The sequence below is a fragment of the Onychomys torridus genome, chromosome 1 (genome assembly GCF_903995425.1).
Source record: "Onychomys torridus chromosome 1, mOncTor1.1, whole genome shotgun sequence".
Lineage (NCBI taxonomy): Eukaryota > Metazoa > Chordata > Mammalia > Rodentia > Cricetidae > Onychomys > Onychomys torridus.
This window is the reverse complement of record NC_050443.1, coordinates 14,723,195-14,734,214: the sequence shown is the minus strand read 5'-3', so window position 1 is coordinate 14,734,214 and position 11,020 is coordinate 14,723,195.

Here is an 11,020-nt window from a genome sequence, read left to right as displayed (position 1 = left end):
TGCTTTGGGCCATCTTTATGGTCCTTAAAAAACAAAAACAATGGACCCAGGCTGCTACCAAGGACCTTGTTTGGGTTCCTGGTCCTACTGTAGCCGAGCTCTGTGTTGAAGTCCATGGCCCATGCTGCCGCTGAGGACCATGTGGATGCCCTGGGACAAGTCAGCTACCAGAGTCCATGTTGGTGGCCGAGGGACCTGCTGCAGCTGGGGCCGTGAATATCTGTGTAGCCTATGCTGCTACCTGACCCCATGGTGTCTGGCCAGAGCTGCAGCTGAGGGCCATGGCTAGGTCTGTGACCCTACAGCAGCCAGGGTCTGTATTGATGTCTGAGGCTTCTGTTATGGAAGGTCACGTGAATGCCCAAAATCTAGGGCCATGTTAGTGTCCAAAGGTTATGTTGCCACTAGGGTCAATTTGAGTAGCCTGTACTGTCACCTGGGGCAGTGATGACATCCAGATGCAGCTGTTGCTAAGGACCATGTCTGGGTCTGTAGTCCCACCACAGATCAGGTCTATGTTGCTACCAAAATATTACAAGGAAGCCCAGGGTCAGGGCCACAATTTGTGGCCTCTTTAGTGTCCAAGGCCATGCCACCACCAGAGCCATCCTGATCTAAGTTGCCTGTGCTTCTGCCCAGAGTCAGGTTGTCATCTGGGCCATGTTTGAGTTCATGTTCCTGCTACAACTATGGTCTGTGTTGATGTCTGTGGCCCGTGTTGCCTCAGGAGGCCATGGGAACCATGTGTGATAGAATCAGAGGTCCATGCTGAGCCAGCCCTGCCCTTCACTGGCTCTGGGAATGCTGGTCCCGCCCCTTGCTAGATGCTGTAGCAAGAGAGCTCCCCTACCCCTCCACAGAGATGGCTCCACATCCCACTGAGGGTGGGGAGAGCTGACCCTGATGGCATGGGCATAGGGGAATTGGATCTGCCCCTTGCCTCATGGGGGCGTATGGTGGCCTGATCTGACCAGCTCAACTACCACTCAGGCCCACACCCGGGCCTAGGGTTGGCCTACCCTAACATCCACCCTATCTAGGACCTGCTAGAGTTCCTGAAGGGACCAGTCCTGTGGAATGATACCACAAGATCTCCATGACTCCGGCCAGCCAGGGGATATCCCAGAGGGGTTTTGGTGAGGAGCCAGTGTTGATGGTGTGCCAGAAACCAGAGGCCCTGAACCAGACCAGTGACCCATTACAACGAACACTTGCAAGTAAAGCTGATTGGACAGAAAGGTGTACTATGTGACCCACTGCAGCTCCCAATGCCATCAGGATGAATGAGGAGGCGTTAAAGTGAAGGAGCAAGAGGTTTCTTTTCTTTTCCTTTCTGTCTGTCTGTCTTTTTTGATGTTGTTCTTTTTGTTTTTGTTTGTTTAGTTTGGTTTGAATTTTTTAAATTTTCATGGGGGATGGTGCAGGGGGGAAGGGAGGGTATGAAGAGACTGAAAGGTGAGCAGAATTGGGGTGCATGATGTGAAATTCCCAAGAGTCAACAAAGAAATTAAAAACAACAACCAAAAGGCCTTGCAGTGGTGGCGCACGCCTTTAATCCCAGCACCCGGGAGGCAGAGGCAGGCGGATCTCTGTGAGCTTGAGGCCAGCCTGGGCTACAGAGTGCGTTCCAAGACACCCAGGGCTACACAGAGAAACCCTGTCTCAAAAAAAAAAAAAGACTTATCTTTGCTTTGCATTCAAAATTTACATTCAAGGAACTCTGGAATCCTCGAAGTAATGTATTTAAAGAGTTGTGGAGCTAAATATGGTGGTGCATATCTCTAATACCAGCACCCAAGAGGTTCAGGCAGGGGTATCACCAAGAATTTGAGGCCAGCATGTGAGTCTGAGATAGCCTCAGCTAAATCTCAAAACTGTCTCAAACTTAAGTAGGTAAATAACCCTGGACCTTGTACTATATTAACATAAAGGTTGACATTATGATGATTCCAGTAGGAAAAAAAAAAAAAGACAAACTCATCCATGGCTTTATCCACAGACAGGAATTACTGGACACCGAATGACAAACATGATATGTACTCACTCACAAGCAAAGAACAATCAGACTGCATCCCACAGAACCAGGGACACTACATAGGAGGGGTCTGATGACTGTGGCTTATAATAAGTTTTGGGTTTAATCAGTCACTAGCCAAGCCTCAATATGAAACATTTCACCATTAGGATAAGAATTTGTACTGTATCAAGCTGATGACAGAAAAATAAAATAAATAAATAAAAGCATGTGCCACCACCACAAAAAAAAAAAAAAAGAATTACTGGACACCAAGGCAAAGCCTACTGGATTAGTCAATGTGGTCTTTGAGCATGGAGTTGGAGACATAGTTCATACATAGTTGATACAATGTTTGCCTAGTAAGCATCATAAAAACACCAATGCAGCTTAACTGGTAGAGTGCTTGCTTTGCAAACATGAGTTCCTGAGGTCAAAACCCAGCAACACACACACACACACACACACACACACACACACACACACACACACACACTACACATTTCTCTCTTTTCACTAACTGTGAGCTCCATGGCTCAAAACCCATCAACACTTTTAGCCAAAAGTATATAATTTAATGACATTAAATAGATTGATGTTTATTGTTGTGTGCATGCGTGCGTACGTGCGTGCGTGTGCGTGTGCGTGTGCGTGTGTGTGTGTGTGTGTGTGTGTGTGTGTGTGTTCATGTATGTGCAGTACCTGAAGAGGCCAGAAGAGGGCATCAGATCCCTTGAAGCTGAAACTACTGGGGTTTTGTGAATGCCCCAACTTGGATGCTTGGAATTGAACTCTGACCCTCTGCAAGAGTAGCAAGTGCTCAACCACAGAGCCATCTCTTTGGCCCCTAATTTTGTTTGTACTGAGGCAGGGTCTCACTCTACAGCCCAGGCTAACCCAGAACTCACTGTGTAGTCCAGGCTGCCTTTGACTACAGTGACTGTCCTACCTCAACCTCCTGAATGTTGGAATTGCAAGCATGAGCCACCACACCCAGCTAAAGTTTACTTTGAAAAATCAAAACTATATGACTCACTTTGACACTCATGTGACAAACAGATCAGTGTTTACATTTCCCTGGTGGCCTCATAAATGAATTTTGTTTTCACTTTTTTACTATTATTTATTTTGTGTTGGAAGGAAGTGTAGGCATATGCATGCCATGGCACAAAAGTGGAGGCCAGGGGACAACTTGCAGAAGTCAGTTCTCTCCTTTCATTGTGTAGATTTCATGTATCAGAATCAAGCTGCCAGGCTTATAGGCAAGCATCTTCACCAGTGACCCAATTACCCATTTCACTGGCTTTATAAGTGTGTTATTAGTTGTTTTATTACTCTTTTGGGGGGGCCCGTCACCCAACTCCCCAAAAAAATCACACACAGAGGCTCATTCTTAATTATGAATTCCTGGTATTAGTTTGACTTGTTTCTTGACAGCTTTCCTTAACTTATATTATCCTGACTACCTTTTGCCTCTGGGCTTTTCCTTCTCTATTCCCATATTCCTTTCTTTGTTTCTTCCTCCGTGTCTGGCTGTGGAGCTGGGTGGCTGCCCCTTGGAGTCCTCCTCCTTCTCTGGCTACTTCTTCTTCCCTCCCAGATTTCTCTTTCTATAAATTCTCTCTGCCGTCCCACCTGTCCTTTCTCCTGCCTTGCTATTGGCTGTTCAGAGCTGTATTAGGCCATCAGGTGTTTTAAACAGGCATAGTAACACAGCTTCACAGAATTAAGCAAATGCAACATAAACAAAAGTAACACACTTTAAAATAATACTCCCCGGGGTTGGGGATTTAGCTCAGTGGAAGCAAGGCCCTGGGTTCGGTCCTCAGCTCTGGGGGAAAAAAAAAGACAAAATAATACTCCCCAACATAAGTGCATTTTATACATTTATTTTCATATTTGTTTACTTGGTGTCCCTGTGTGGGGGTGCAGATTTAAAATTTTTGTGTGGCTGGGCAGTGACGGCACACACCTTTAATCCCAGCACTCAGAAGGTAGAGCCAGGCAAATCTCTGTGAGTTCAAGGCCAGCTTGGTCTACAGAGCGAGATCCAGGAAAGGCACCAAAAACTACACAGAGAAACCTTGTCTGGAAAAAAAAATTGTGAATTGTGTGTATGTGTTTACCTATGCGTATGTATGTATGTATGCCATATGAGTGCCTGGTGCTTTTGGAGTCCAAAAGAGGGTGTTGGATCCCCTGGAACGAGACAGTAAGACTGGGAACTCAACTCCAAACCTCTGTTAAGTGCAGTGGGTGTTCTTAACCATGAAGGAAGAGGTTGCACTAGCCCGGAGGTTCTCAACCTGTGGGTCACATATCAGATACTGACATTACCATTCACCACAGTAGCAAAACTACAGCTATGAAACAGCAATGAAAATAATTTTATGGTTGGTGGTCACCACAGCATAAGGAACTATATTAAAGAGTTGCAGCATTAGGAAGGTTGAGAACCATTGATCTAGCCCCACTCTGTTTTGAGACAAAGCCTCATGTAGCTCAGGCTGGCCAGTCTCAAACCTACCATGTAACTGGGGCTGGCCTTGAATTCTTGATCTTCCTGCTTCCACATTCCAAGTGCTGAGACTGTGGGTCACCACGCCTCACTTAGACTTGCTGAAATTAAAACTCAAGGGCTGGAGAAACAGCTCAGCAGGTAAGTGCACTAACTGTTCTTCCAAAAGACCCAGGTTCAATTCCCAGAACTCAGCTCACAACCACCTATAATTCTAGACACCCTCTCTGGTGTCTGTGGCACTGCACACACGGTGCACAGACATACGCACAAAAATAGAAGCAAATTTGTTTGATTTGTTTTTGATTGGTTTTCCAAGACAGGGGTTTCTCTTTGTAACAGTCCTGGCTGTCCTGGAACTCACTCTGTAGACCAGGCTGGCCTGGAACTCAGAGAAATCCGCCTGCCCCTGCCTCCTGAGTGCTTGGGCCACCACACCTGGCAACAGAAGTAAATTTTTCAAAAAATAGAATCCCAATTTCATTTGATATGTTTCTTAAGTTTTTTGAAATCTGCAGCCACTCCCCGCCCTTTTGCTTATTAAATTTATTCTTTTTTAAACAATTTATTTAATTTTATTTTATGTGCATTGGTGTGAGGGTGTCAGATCCCCTGGAACTGGAGTTACAGACAGATGTGAGCTGTCATGTGGTTGCTGGGAATTGAACCTGGGTCCTCTGGAAGAGCAGCCCGTGCTCTTAACCACTGAGCCATCTCTTCGACCCCAAATTATTAAATTTTTTTTTGAGCTGAGGATTGAACTCAGGGCCTTGCACTTGCTAGGCAAGCGCTCTACCACTGAGATAAATTCCCAACCAAATTATTAATTTCTTAAAATTTTATGTGTGTTTGTGTCTTGTCTGCATGTGTGTCTGTGTGAAGGTGTCCGATCCCCTGGAATTGGAGTTACAAATGATTGTGAGCAGTCATGTGGGTGCTTGGAATTGAACCCAGGTCCATCTGGAAGAGCAGCCAATACTCTTAACCTCTGAGTCATCTCTCTCCTAAATTTGTTCTTATTTTTTTAAAGATTTATTTATTTATTATGCATACAGAAGAGGGCACCAGATCTCATTATAGATGGTTGTGAGCCACCATGTGGTTGCTGGGAATTGAACTCAGGACCTCTGGAAAAGTAATCGGTGCTCTTAACCTCTGAGCCATCTCTCCAGCCCAAATTTATTCTTATTTTATCATTATTACATTTATTTATTTTTGTATGTGTTGCTTGTCTCCTTCCACCATGTGAGTCCCAGAGATTGAACTGAAGCCATCAGACCTGGAGAAGTTGCCTTTGCACAGTGAACCATCTCAATGACCCCATTTTGTTTCATTTTATGTCAGACAGCCTTGCTATGAAGCCCAAGATGGCCTCAGCAGACTCAACATCTTCCCGCCTCCATCTTCTGAGTGTTGGTATTCTAGGCATGTGCCAAGCTGGGTCATTTGCCCTGTGCAATTGCTGATATTCTAGTTCTGGCTAATGGCATCTTTGTGCTGTCATTCAATGTTCTTCTCTTCCAAGAATCTCCCATCAGCTGGAACCTGGACCAGATGCAGGCTCATTTTAGCAAAGAATTCCTTGTTGGAGGTACAACACCTGTGACAGGCTACTAGGCCTTAGCACAACTGACTCCATGATGGAAATCCCATTCAGGCCACAAAACTCAGCACATAGACAATACCACCTGCCAAAATGAAAACAAAGACCTAATCCATCAAAGTCCAAAGTCTAGTAGTTCTGCTTCTTGCTAACTGTTTTAGTTAACTGAAGTGTGTCAACCCAGGATATGTTTTTGTGCTTAAAAGTTCACCCTGAGAAAGGCTCAGTGGTACAATGGGATCCTGAACACCCAGTGTAGTAGCCAGGCAGCAAATAAAGACTTTCTATTGACTTAAGCCCATATTCAAGTAGTATTCTTTGGTGGATACCCTACAACATACCATTCCTCATTGCAGCATATCACAAAAACACATCCCATGTGTCATAATAGTTAAGACTGGTGTCTGTGCGTCCTGGTGTCTGTCAGGACATCAACTTTTACTTAATGGCTTTAGCAGGTAGATCCTTTAGAAACCAACAGAGGATCAGGGAGACAGGTCATGGGGGGGGAAAGGGTCTGCCACCAAACCTAACAACCTGAAATGGTCAATCCTAGGGATCCACATGGTGGAAGGAGACAGTGGCTCCTGCAAACTATCCTCTGACTTCCACAAAGTGACATGCCCCATACACACAAAATAAACAAAGAAACAAAGAAACAAACAAACAAATAAATAAATAAATAAATAAAATACCAATAAAATAAAAACAATCAAACCAAAACCCAATGGAGGTCTGTGAGTGTAGGTCAGTCATAGAGCACTTGTGTGGAACGTGTGAGGCCATTCATTTATTGATTGATTGATTAAATTTATCAGCTAGACACGGTGCCCCACCCTTTGTAATCCCAAAACACAGGAGACTCAACAGGAAGATCAATAATAATAGTTTAAGGCCAATCTGAGCAATAAAGTGAAATACTGTCTCAAAAAACCCAGGGCTTGGGATGTGGCTCCGTGCTAGAGCACCTGCCTAGAATCCCCAGTAAGGGGCTAGGGATGTAGCTCAGTCACTCAATTCTTGCCTAATATGGACTTATTAGGGTGATTGCATTAAGGCTCCAGGTTCAGTTCCCAGCACCTAAGAAATAGTAATCAATAAACAAAACCAGATCAAATCCTATCTTTCCTGCCCAAAACCCACTCTGGCCTTCGGAAGAACAAGCAAGGTCTTCTCTGGGCTGAGACTCTTCCTGACCCTACCTGGGCCTGCCCCAGTCTGCATTCACTCTAGTCACAAATGTGTCTCCCTGAAGTTGCTCATGCCTGCCTCAGTCTTTCAATGGCTGTTTGCCCTTCCTGGAATGCTCTTGCCATGTGGCTTACTGCAGAGTTCCTTAGCTCTCCAGGTTAACCTCAGAGATGCCTTCCTTAGCCACAGGCCCTAAATGTAACACAACCATGCCTTGCTGTTCCCTCCCCTATGCTGTTTCCTCAAGGTCCAAACTACTTCCTCATCATAAGTATTTTTATAATTGTTTTTCTGTCTTTTAAGAACTGGAGATTTGGGGCTGGAGAGGTGGCTCAGCAGTTAAGAGCACTTGCAGAGGACCTGGGTTCCATTCTCAGCACCCACATAGGGGCTCACAACCATCTGTGACTCCAGTTCCAGGGATTCCAATGCCCCCTTCTGATCTCTGCAGGTTCCTGCACCCACATAGTACATAAAGATACTGAAGTCAGGCGTGCACACACACACACACACACACACACACACACACACACACGTACCACACATAAAAATAAATGAATACATATTTGTAATAAAAGCAAGAACAGGTGCTTCTTGCAAAAACCAACATGTCATGCTCTCAATTCCTAGAGTGAAGGGCATTTCTGTCCATCTGTTTCCAAGTTTTAAAAATAAATTTATTTTATTTCATATGTTTTGCTTGCATGTATGTAAGTACATGCCTGGTGCCTTTGGAGGTCAAAAGAAAGTATCAGCTGGGCAGTGGTGGCACACGTCTGTAATCCCAGCACTTGGGAGGCAGAGGCAGGCGGATCTCTGTGAGTTTGAGGCCAGCCTGGGCTACAGAGCTAGTCCAGGACAGGTTCCAAAGCTACAGAGAAAAAAAAAAAAGAAAGAAAGAAAGTATCAGATCCCCTGGGATTGGGGTTACAGACAGTTGTGAGCCAGCAGCAAGTGCTCTTAACTGCTGGGCCAACTCTCCAGCAGCGTCTTCATTTTCTAAAATGCCATTCAAGGTAATTCAAGGTAAATTAAAAACACATATTAGGTGCCAGTGCTTTGTTGTTTGTTGTTGAAACAGGGTCTCACATAGCCCAGGCTAGCCTCAAACTTTCGATGTAGCTGAGGATGACCTACAGGTGTTGGGATTATAGGTGTATATTACCACACCTGGCTAATAGTTTTGGTTTTGTTTGCCTTTGTGAGATCGTCTCACTACAGAGCAAAGGCTGGCCTTGAATTTTCTGGCTTCTTTTCCTGCCACAGCCTCTCAGGTTCTTGAGCAAATGGCTTCACAGGTTTAAATTTGACAGGAATTCCCACTGATGTGAATGAATCTATACAAGGGTGTCATCTCCTTTTTTTTTTTTTTTTTTTAATCATGGTGTGTGGGTGTGATATGTATGCATATATGTGTATGTGTGCCTGCCTTCACATATACAGATGAATGTGCAGGCATGTGTGTGAGGAGACCAGAGGTAGAGATCAAATGTCTTCCTCTTTCTCTACCTTATTTTTATTTATTTGTTTGTTTGTTTATTGCTAAGGGTTGTTGTTTTTTAAATGTTTTTAAATGTGTGCAAGTGTTTTGTTTGCTTGTATGTCTGCACACCATGTGCATGACTGGTACCTGAAGAGACCAGTAGGGGGCGTCAGATTCCTCTGCAACAGGTGGCAGCAATGTGCCATGTGTGTGCTGGGAACTGAACCCACACGTCTCAGCTGCTGAGCCACCTCCTCAGCCCCTCTATCTTATTCTTTGAGGCAGGGTCTCTCACTAAACCTGTGGTTCAGTTTCCACTGGAATGGCTAGCCAGCAAGGCCCAGGGATCCATCCATATCCATCCCCTCTAGGGTTATAGGTGCTCAAGCCCACCCCTGGCTTGTACTTGGGTGAAAGCACTAGCCACGCTGAGTCAGCTCCCCAGCCCCAGGATGGGCTTCTGTACCCTAGAGATGCCATCTTTATTAGCAGTCCACAGTGTGGCAGGCCTTTTCCATGGGTTACAGCAGCATCTGAGACAGCCCCAGTCTGTCCTCCCAGAGCCCACAGGTCAGAGAGAAGAGAGGAAACGGAGAATCCTGCAATAAACCCATAGTGACAACCCACAGGAAATGCTGCCAAAGGAAAAGCACAGGGCAAGCTGGGCGCGGCGGCGCACAGGCCTGTCAACCCAGCACTCCCGAGGCTGAAGCGAGGGGGATTGGGAGGTTGAGACCATCTCAAAAAAGGGAACAGAAAGGTGTTGAGAGTGAGCAGCATACTGTGGGAGTGGAGCTAGGTGAGACTGGAAGGGGCTGGAAATGGTGCAGTAGAGAGGGGAGAAAACAGGCGGGTTGAGGGATGTGTAGGAGCTTGGGACCGAATGCTCCAAGGCCTGTGAAGGGAGGTTCTTTGGGTGAGAAAAGGAAAGTTGCTCAGGGAGGTGAGGCCAGGACTGAGTGGATATGAGGAGTACCTGCAACAAACTTGTGGCTTTATCTTCTTTTTTTTTTTAAAAAAAGGTTTATTTATTATGTATACAGTGTTCTGCCTGCAGGCCAGAAGAGGGCGCCAGATCTCATTACAGAGGGTTGTGAGCCACCATGTGGTTGCTGGGAATTGAACTCAGGACCTCTGGAAGAACAGCCAGTGCTCTTAACTGGCTGAGCCATCTCTCCAGGCCCACGGCTTTAATCTTAAAGGCTACAGCTAGGTGGTAGGGGGAGAGGGGATGGGGATGGGAGAAGGAACGGATTAGATGTTGTGACTGCTAAGTGGGAAACGTGTCAGAAGAACCCATAGACTCAGGCCACCCCAGGAGGAAACCGCAGCTGGGATCCAGGTGGCAGAGGACAAGATTAGACCAGGGTGAGGTGGTGGAGAGGGAGCTGAGTAAGAGAGAGCTCTCCACAGAACTTTGTCATGCCAACTCCATATAACCCATGCTGAGTGTTCAGGGGGACCCCACGGCCCATACCGGTGGGTGAATCCGATGCGATGCTGGGGCAGTCACTAGAGGGAGTCACAAATAGGATGATGGTTAGAGTTAGGACCCTGAGTGAGCAGCTGGGGAGCTTGGAGTTCATCCTCAGGGCAGTGGAGAGTCATGGCTAGGGAGCAGACAGGGTTAAACATGGTTCAAGGGGGGCCTGGCTCAGAAACATCCTCCTAGATCCTAAGCAAGAGATAGATTGGAGGGAGGGAGAGAGGAAGTAGAAGAGAATAGTGGATGTGGAGAAGGGAAAAGGAGAGACATCAGGAGGCAACAGAATTCTGAGGCCATCAAAATCAATTATGGGGCTGGAGAGATGGCTCAGAGGTTAAGAGCACTGACTGCTCTTCCAGGGGACTGCCTGTAACTCCAAAATCTGACACCCTTACAACGATATACACACAGTCAAAACACCAATGTATATAAAACAAGAATAAATAAAGTGTATACAAATATATAAAAACAGTTCGAATAAAGCAGTGCCCGGGTGAATGGAGAAGAGAGTTAGGTGCTAGAGGCCTTCTGAACACATCCTCTATGGCAAACAAAAGGCACAGGAGACATGCATCAGAGCCAGAGTACTGGCCCCATATCTGCAAGGGCCGGATACAAGGTTTCCAGAGGAGCAAACAGCGCAAGTGCAGAAAGAGACAATGGGATGCCAAAAATCCTGGGCACCTTGTCAGCTGGGCTACCCACGTGCAAGGAACTGCACTGCA